Source organism: Crocuta crocuta, unplaced genomic scaffold, assembly GCF_008692635.1.
Source record: "Crocuta crocuta isolate KB4526 unplaced genomic scaffold, BGI_CrCroc_1.0 scaffold761, whole genome shotgun sequence".
NCBI classification, from domain to species: Eukaryota; Metazoa; Chordata; class Mammalia; order Carnivora; family Hyaenidae; genus Crocuta; species Crocuta crocuta.
In genome coordinates this window covers 451,792-461,755 of record NW_027528354.1, presented here as the reverse complement: position 1 = coordinate 461,755, position 9,964 = coordinate 451,792, and the positions used below count along the sequence as shown (strand labels likewise).

Below are 9,964 nucleotides of genomic sequence, written 5' to 3'. Positions count from 1 at the left end.
CAGACTAGGACTCCCTTTACTGTGGACCATGTCTTACCAATTTTGGTGTCCTCAAAAGTCTAGAACAGTGCCTAGCACATAGTAGAGGCCCAAATATTTATTACTAGAGTGGACTAAGCTCTGGATAAATGAGGCCCTTTTAGAGCTGGACAAACTTATGAAACAAAGTGAATGTTTAACACTTTGAAAAGTTAAACATTCATTATAAACCGTGTCTATTCCAGGCAGAATATTCTTTTTAGTGATTTGCAGACTTTAAAGCTTATTTCTTTGTTTGTATTTTGTCAAGAGAAAATTAGGTTTGGCTTCATGTACTTTTGTGAAAAAAGAGATGGACAGAGAGTCGTAAGTAATTTATATAAGATAGTGAAAGGGCCAAGTATTAAGAAAAATCCCAGTATTATTTTGACTACTATTAATTTCTTTTGAGATTAGAAATATTATGACTGAATTAAAACTTATTTTAGTTTAGTCAGTATTTACTCACAAAGTGAGAACTGAAGAAAGCTCCTGTTGGGATTCTGAAAACTGTGGGGATGAACCCATGAACCAATCACACTACAAGTACCACTGTGGATTTCAGCTTAGCTATGGAATTTTTTTATGATTTTATTTTTTAAAGTAATCTCTACATCTAACACGGGGCTCGAACTCACACCCCAGAGATTGAGTCGTATGCTCTACCATCTGAGCCAGCCAGGAACCTCTAAGGAAATAATTTTTATAATTTCCTTTTTATTACCACATGTAGGTAAACTCTCTTAAGCCCATGTATTATTCAAAGTCATAGTTGATTTAGTTCCCAATTAAGACTTTTGGAAAATTTGTCAGAATTTTGTAATGGTACCAACATTTACCCAAAGGCACCTCAAAGTATGGATTTGGACTGGGGTAGGTACTATTATTCTCACCAGCCACATTTTACAGATAAGTAAGTTGAGGCTGAGACATGATAAGATTCAGAGCTAGTAATCGCCACACCATTCTGACTTTCACACTGCTTGAAGTCTTCCTAATATCCCTATTACTCTTTCTCTTGTGCTACCTTATGCAAACAGGTTACATAAGAAAATAGAATAGAAGGCAAAAAAAAAAAAAAAATCAACAAGGATTCAGACGGCAACTATGTAGCCCTGAAAATATAAGAAAAATTACAATAAAAATGGGAAAAGCCATGATCATAATCATCCATTTTTAAATATATATACGAAAATGATAATACTGTATGTTAATTATACTTGAATTTAAAAAATAAAATAAAAAGAAAATGAGAGGTCACATAGAAAATATCTAGGACCATGCATCTAGAAAATATGCCTCTTTTTAAATATTTGACATATATTAAATTACATAGGAAAATGGATATTTAAATTCTTATAGAATGGAGAGCTCAGACCACTTTCTCTAGTGATAGGATAATTAAACATCAAGTTATCAGTTTAAAATCAATTTATTTAAACGTTTAAAATCACACTCAAAACACTCATGGTTCAAATAAGATACATGGCTGATAGTGGGGAAGGTGGCATGAGTGTGCGGCCAGGAGGGATATGAGAGCTTCACTCTACTCAGTTTTGCGTGTACCTACAACTGCTCTAAGAAGTTATATCTGTTCATAGTTTTTAAAAAGGACACACACACACATACTCTTCCAATGAAAATGACAACATTTAAAAAAGTTTTTAATGTTTGATTTATTTCTGAGAGAGAGAGAGAGAGAGACAGAGAGAGAGAGAGAGCGTGAGCAGGTGAGGGGCAGAGAGAGAGGGAGACACAGAATTGGAAACAGGCTCCAGGCTCTGAGCTGGCTGTCAGCACAGAGCCTGACGTGGGGCTTGAACCCAGGAACCGTGAGATCAGGACCTGAGCCGAAGTCGGTTAAGTTAAATTGAAGCGAAGGATGCTTAACCGACTGAGCTACTCAGGAGCCCTGAAAATGACAACATTTTTATGGTTCGGTGACAATTAAAGTTTATCTAAAATTAAAAGGAAAGAAACCTGTAATTTCTTCTCTAGATAGCCATGACCACTCTCCAAAGTCTGATTTATATCATAGAGGGCATATCAAATGTTTCCTCTGCCAGGTCTTGTGCTGAACATTACTCTCTGTAACTCTTGTAGCGTCTCCATGAGCTATCTCTATCTCTGTGAGATAGGGACTATTTTGTACAAGACAAGGGTCACATCCTTATTTTGAATGAGGAAACTGAGTCTCAGAGAGATTAATTTGCTGAAGGTCTAACAGTAGAAAGTACCCTTACAGTAAAATCTAGGTTTTCTGATTATCATACCATATCATACCATACAGACTGCCTGTAACCTGCTTTTTTTCTCCCTTTTAATGTACTCTCCTGTCTCAGTACTGCATCTTTTTCAGTGAATGTCTAGTATCTCCACCATTACAAACAATAGGGCAGTGGACACCCACATGCATACACCTATGCTCTCTTGTTCAATTATTTGCTTGAAATGACCAGATGTATTATTACAACAACTTCTTTTAAAATCAATATCTAGTAAGCATATTTTATTCTATAATCCATCTCCCCTTATGTCAGGCCATTGATTTGTCGGAGAAAATGGATCATTTGTGGTTGGAGAAACTGGATCACTTGTCCTATAAAATATTCTATATTCAGGATTTGCCTGCTTACTTTCTCGTGGTATCATTAACCTTTTCCCGAATTCCCTCTACTTGCTATTTATTATTTAATGTAGAGATCTGATTAGATTCAGATTCTTTTTTTTTTTCAATTTATTTCTTAGAGAGAGAGAGAGACAGCGTGAGCAGGGGAGGGTCAGAGAGACAGAGAGGGAGACACAGAATCTGAAGCAGGCTCCAGGCTCTGAGCTAGCTGTCAGCACAGAGCCCGACGCGGGGCTCGAACCCACGAACCGAACCATGAGATCATGACCTGAGCCAAAGTCAGACGCTCAACCGACTGAGCCACCCAGGCGCCCCTCAGATTCATTTTTTGAAGCAAGAATACTTTATAAGAGCTAACTGCATCTTTCAGATGAATGCGACCCATTTACTTCTGATGTTTCAATATCATCTTTCGTTAAGACTGAAAACTTTCTCAAGAGTGGGAATGGTTACCTCTGGGATCTTCACCATGTGAAACAAGATGGCCTGGCATTACAGAACACCAGGCCATCAGCACTAGTTTTATCTACTGGTGGTATATACCAGGCATATGAGATTTCTCTCTGCCTCGTACATCTTACCCACCTCTCCTTTCCTTCTTTAAAGGCACATTTGGAAAGTCTCTCTAATTGTGCCTTTCATGAGCCACTAAGAGAAACTCCAGCACAAATTGCTTGCCACCTGTTTCCTGAGGACCATTTCTATTGTCTTCTAGATATTTTCACTCTATTTCCTTCTGCTATCACTAGATACTGTTTGAAGGAGAATTTCTGTATAACCCTGTTATACTTGGCTTTAGTGATGAAGACTTGGAGAGAATTCAGCAAGATTCTATTGGCTACCATTGTCACTGTTCATTTTCCCATGTCCAACCTTGCCTCTTACCCTGGACATGATACCTCGTAGAGTCTTACAATCGCAATTTGAGTGGTACTCCAGCCCAATTTTGGTTCTCAATTCCTTATTCACCTCTCAAGTCTTCATTTAGGTGGAGAAACACCCTGATGGCTCCATTAAACTCTCCTCGACTAGTCTGCTTCTACTGGGCTCATGCCAACCTAGGCAGAATCCAGATATAACATAGTGGTTAAGAGCCCAGGCTCTGGAAGCAGGCAGATCTGGGGTTGAAATCAAGCTATAGAACTTTCTACCTATCAAGTTGCCCACAAATACAAATATAAGTTTCATCTTCAATAAAATGATGTTAATATTTGCTATATAGAGTTGTTGTGAAGATCAAATGAGATAGAGTGAAATCCATAGGCCAATGCCTGGTCCATGGTAAACGCCCAAAAAAATGGTAGCATTGTTTTTAGTGTTATCATATTACCATATTCATGCTAGATCTCTAGCCCTTTAGTTCCACTGGGCATGGAGACATAGTTAGGATGTCAAAAATTAGAATTTAATAGAGAACAGATACAATAAAATACTGAAACAAAGTCAAGTTTAATAAAGCCTACATAGTTTAAAGTAATACAATATTCCTGAGGATAAAATTATAGAGCTGGAAGGGATCTTAGGGGTAACCAAATCTGATCCCTTACTTTACAGAAGGGACAACTGAGGCCCAGGTTGAATGGTCTTGGGTCTTTTAGGGCCTCTACCTACTGAGCAGGTGCATTGCAATATGAACCCAAGTCTGACTTTGGCAAGATTGTTTTCCTCCACAATGTACTCACTGGATAATGACACACCTCATTATCTTTTGGCTTTGTACTAATGACTGGGATTATGGTGCAAAAAAATGGAAAAAAAAATCTCTGAGGTGTATGTATCTCTTATGTTTTCCAATAAATTGAAAGAATTAAGAGAAAAAAGAGACACACTTAAAAAGTGGGGGCATGTTCTTTGAGTAGTTGAGTTGATATCCATTACCATTGCTGGCAGGCAATGAACTGTTTGGTTCTAGAGAATGTGTTCCTACATTTAAATGTTATGTTCAATAAGAGAACAAAAAGATTCAAAGACATCCCTTCGAAAATAATTATAAAATTACCATGATAATACACCCAAGGAGTTTTGTTGTATCTCCACATTTAAGCTCTGTGAGAGGAGCAAGCGGAAAATGGAAAGCAAGCCACCATGACAGGCCATTGCTGAAAGCAGAATCCAGTGGTGCCAAATGTGCAGTTTAAAGGTTGCTTGTTTTTCGTTTCTCTTTAACTATCTCTTTAATCTCTTTGTCTCTTGGTAACTATTATGCATAGACAAATATGATTATCAAATTTTAATTGCACTGTCACAGACACCGTACAAATGATGATAATAAAATAGCATTTGCAATCTGCTTTGGTAATTTTGGACTGTAACTGTGCCTTAATTTGTTCAAATGCAATGCATTTCATTTGTCTTCAAAATAGTTATTATTCTATCCAAAAAATTTTTTTTTTTAGATTTTCCATTCCTATAGTGTTTTTCTAAAAACTTGGTTGAGGAGGGGCGCCTGGGTGGCTCAGTCAATTAAGCATCTGACTTTGGCTCAGGTCATGATCACACGGTTAGTGATTTTGAGCCCTGTGTTGGGCTCTGGGCTGACAGCTAGCTCAGAGCCTGAAGCCTGCTTCCAATTCTGTTATCTCCTTCTCTCTCTGACCCTCCCCTGCTCATGCTCTCTCTCTCTCTCTCTCTCTCTCTCTCTCTCTCGGAAATAAATAAAACATTAACAAAATTAAAAAAAAACTTGGTTGAGGAATAACAATACCCTAACAATTTTTATCTTTAATATTTTATATTTGGCATGTTTTCAAAGTAGACTTGATTGTATTTCACATTGTTTATTCATTTGTTCGACAAAATTATCCAAGTACCTACTCTGTTCCAGACATAGTTAATATGAGATCCTGTGGATACAGAGGTAAATGTAAATAATGTATGGCCCTTGCCTTATTAGACCTACAGTCTATGGGATCATATGGACCCTCTTGGCCTTAATTACAGTCCATATATATGCTTATTACTTTAAAAATCTCGGTTTCCAGACTTGTCTTCATCCTTTCCTATGATCCCTAGATCCGTGTATATGCAAATACCTCCTGGGTAACTCTACTTGTTTGTTTAAAGAGACCTCAAAATCAACAAGTCTTAAACTGAGTTTATCATCTTTCTCTTAAAACTGTCCCTCTATCCAAACACTCCCAGTTATAAGAATGGCACCCATAATGATCTAAATCCAGAGATTTGGGATTATCCTTGACTCCTTCTTCCTCATATCTTTTTTCTAAAAAACCAATACATTCTACCAGTTCTACCTCCTAAGCAGCTTTAAAATTTGTCCACATTTCTTCATTCCCAAGAGTATATAGTCTAGTCCACTTTCATCTCTCACTTTGACTGAATAGTGTCCTAATTATTGCCCCTGCATCTAGCTTCTCCCTGCCCCCAACCATCCCATTCTCACAGGCAGCCACAGTGATTATTTATTATTTTTTAAGCTCTAATTGGCTTTATGAAATGATTCACAAATCTGGCAGCATCCTATCTAGCAAGTAGAAGGGAGCTCCCCACAGTGATCATTCTAAAAGGCAAGTCTGATCATGTCATTCCCTTCTTATAATCTTTAATCACCTTCCCATTATTTGGGTGATAAAAATCTAAATTCCTTTAATAAGTCTTCCTGAGCCCTACCCCAGCCAGAGATTCTATCACCTCTCCATCTTGGTATCTTGCCAGCCCCTTGCCTGTCTCCATTTGTAATGAACTTCTTTTAGGTACCTGAAAAGAGGCCCTATGCATGTACACTCTCATTTCTAGGCCAGCAATGGGACTCTCTTTTCCTAGAATATACCTCAGTGTCAACTAAAGGATAGCTCTCCTGGGAAGCCTTTCCTGACTCCTGGGTAGTGTTAAGAGCCCTCATAACCCACAGAAACTTCTCCTTTCCCTCCACTCATAATTACTCACTTTATTGTAATTCCTCAGTTGTTTTTCTTCCTTGGTAGACTCTAGGAGTAGAGAGAAGAAAACTTGTCTAAATTTCCCACTATTGCTATGACACATAGTAAATAAAAGTTGAATAAATGAGTGAGACTTACAAAATAAATGTTATCTATGATAGATGCTCTAATAGAGGTATTCACAGAACACTACAGGACATAACTGAGGGACATCTAAATTGGAGTTGGGGTTCAAGGAACACACATACTGCTTTTGTACAGTGTACAACACATGGTAAGTTGATCAATAAGATCAATAATTGATCAGTAAGAGTTAATTTTATGTGCTGTTAATCTTCATGTGCCTTGTTGGCATTAGGACTATTTTGAGAAACAGCACACACAGGAGAACTTTGAAAACAGAGTAAAAATTTCCCTTTTGTAAGGGAAATTCATATTTATAAAGGACATCTCTCTCCCTCTTTCTTTCTCTGTGTCTCTCTGTCTCTGTCTCAGAGAGGGATGACTTTAATTCAGTAGAAACTCTTACAAATAGAGATTAAGAGAACTTAAGTTTGCATAACAAACTCTAATTTTCATGGTCATTTCCCCATAAGTGGCCTCCCCACACACTTTTCTTTTTTAAAGCTCAAGATGGTATTTAAGCCTAAATTCTAAGTTGCCTCTGTGAGATTTACTCATTTTTCCTTGGGTATTTCTCATGTATACATGAAATATACATTTTAATAAACTTCTGTTTGTTTTTCTCTTGTTCATTCATCTATCTTTTGTTACAGGGGTAACAGCTGAGAAGTTAGAAAGACAAAGGGAATGTTATTTTTTCCTCTCCTGCAACAGGATGAAGGGCATTCCAGGCAGAGGAAACAGCCAGTGCTTGTGAATAACGGAGTTGTGAGTCAGAAGCAGAAGTTACAGGAGCTGCACGCTGTTCTATATGGGTGGAATAAAGAGTGCATGGGTGGATGGTAGGTTGCTGGAAAAGGAAGCTGCAAATGTAGGCAGGACCTAATAATGAGCCGTGTGTCCTAAGCCAAGGAATCTGAATGTAATTCTGAAAGCTACGGGGATCAGGCCAGGAAGTAACATATATTTTGGGAAAAAAAATCATGGTTGCACATAGAGGGATGAATCTGATGGGTGAAAGTGGTGATAAGTGGTGGTAGATATAACTAATTAGCTGGGGGGAGGGTAATAATTCAGGCCCAAGGTGATAAGAGCCTTCATGAGGCAGTGGCAGTGAAGATAAACCCCCTGGGCTTGGTGGTGGAGAGAATAAAGAAGGGTTAGCGGGTGAGTAGGAAGCATTTTGCATCATTCCCAGGATTCTGTTTCAGCTGAATGTATGAATAGTGGTCTCCTCACTGAAAGTTCAGTCTGGTTTTGGAGGGGACCGGTGGAGATAAAGAAGGCAATGGGTTGTTGGAACATGGAGACGTTTACTAAGAGAAGTAATAGGCGAAGGTGCCAGATCCTCATAGCATTACCCCAAAGCTCATTTAAGCAGAATGTAGCTAAGGAGGCTCAAATCTGAATCCCTGATTCTTTGAACCGTTCAGAGACGAAAGCCACATGATGCCTTGGGTTTCCCTGTCTCTTGAACACTTTGAAACTCTAGTGAGAAAAGGGATGAAAGTAGGGAAAAAAAAACAAACCTCAATCTAGGTGTGAGATAGAGCACCTGGGTAGTTCTAGCAATGGGAAGCTAGCAGCCAGGTTGAGGTGAGAGTGGAGATTAGGTGGAAATTTATTTGGTAATGGGAATGAACTAGGAAAGCAGGAGGAAGGAGGACTCTGTTAGAAGGGTCAGTAGCAGGACAGGAATTTGGAATGTAGATGAAAGCCTATAATGGAAGAAGAAAGCATGGTAGTAATTTTAAAGTCATCTTAAGGGTTTGGTAGCTGAGAATGGCCTAGGAGTGAGAGCCTTTCTCTAACATTGTTCACCATGCAATGGGTGCTGATGAGATCCCATTCAAGGTGTTTAGTTACAGGGTCAGCACAGGGCTTCCAGTGCCTGGCACAGCCCCTTCCATGGGGGCAGGAACTCTATAAATATTTGTTGGATGTATTGATAAATGAACACTAAAGATACAAACAATGGTTTCATTTAGGAGGAAATCTTGCCATGGAAAACAGCAGAACAAGAAGCTTTGGAGTAGTCATGATGGAGCCTGTCTTTCATGGTGGGGACAAGTCTTCTAAATAACTTGATGGCATGTTAATTGCATTATACAGCAATCAGTCAAGCAATAGGACCTGATGTGATAGATACATTGGGCCAAATCAACTAATCTACCGAGAATCACAAAGCAATTGAGAAGCTCAGTTGGAAGAGATGGAAGTACTGCTGTGTTAACCCCAGATATCTGGTTTCAAGGCAAATTGAGCTGAAACATCCCCTTATTCTATTAGCCTAGTTTCTGGAGTTAGCAATAGGCTGAAGAGGAGACATTTTCTCTCTTGAATCAGTGGCAGGGCTGCAGTTCAATCAGAAAATTAGGGGATTTGGGTTATTCCAACACGTGATCTTTTGATTTTTTTAAAACATGCAGTTGGTCATAATTTTCATTACTAAAATATTTTAGTGCAATGCCTGAGAATTGAAAGCCCTGCAAATGGATGTGTTGATTCCAAGCTTACAGGTTAAGTATACCATCACATGATAAAAGGAAAACCTAGTTTTTATGGAAAAGATACTATCCATACACAGGTGAGTGTGTGCACCCATATTCACCTACTTGTCCTCACCACGGGCCTGAATTTACTAGCACAGACGGAATAAAGCACAAAGTGAGGATTCAAGCGAGGCAGAGCTGCAGTTGCTGTGGAAACCATGGCACTGATCTCCATGACACACGTACCCTGAGCTCTAACACTCGGTAAATGACTTAATAATGGATGAATTCACTTTTCAGAAACAATTTTTAAAACTTATTACCTGAAATATTTAAAGCATGGGAAGTGTTCTATAGTTTTTGTAAATTTCAGCTCTAGGTGAATTTTTCTGCATACCTAAATCTCTGAAAATTGGAGGATTTTGTTATTGTTTGCTTTAAATGCAGATGTACAGAATAGATGCTGATTCCATAGGACAGATGTATAGTCACAATCAAGAATATGCAAACAAAATCATGGGTGTCTCATGCATTCTTAATACTTTCTCCAGTTAGTCTTTCCATTCTAACTGAAAGAGGCACTATACTCTCTAGTCTGAAACATGAATAGCCAGCATACCAAACATGGCAGCTCAATTACATATGGATAGGGACCCAATTAATCCTTTCTGATAACTTTATCTACTTGGTCTATGCCCAAGACTGCTGGCAGGAAAACCATCTCTGAATTTCTTTTCAAATATAAAGTTGGCAGATTTAATCTACTCTCTCTTCATATATATTTTTTTATCCTCAACGGAAAGAAA

The 9,964-nt window shown here is 38.4% G+C and overlaps 1 non-coding gene across 1 annotated transcript; it reads right to left on the bottom strand.

Annotated features, from left to right (window-relative positions):
* Positions 1 to 2,867: 2,867 nt before the first annotated feature.
* TRNAQ-UUG (transfer RNA glutamine (anticodon UUG)) lies at positions 2,868 to 2,957 on the bottom strand. The gene has a single exon. It is a non-coding gene; the product is annotated as a tRNA-Gln (tRNA).
* Positions 2,958 to 9,964: the final 7,007 nt, after the last annotated feature.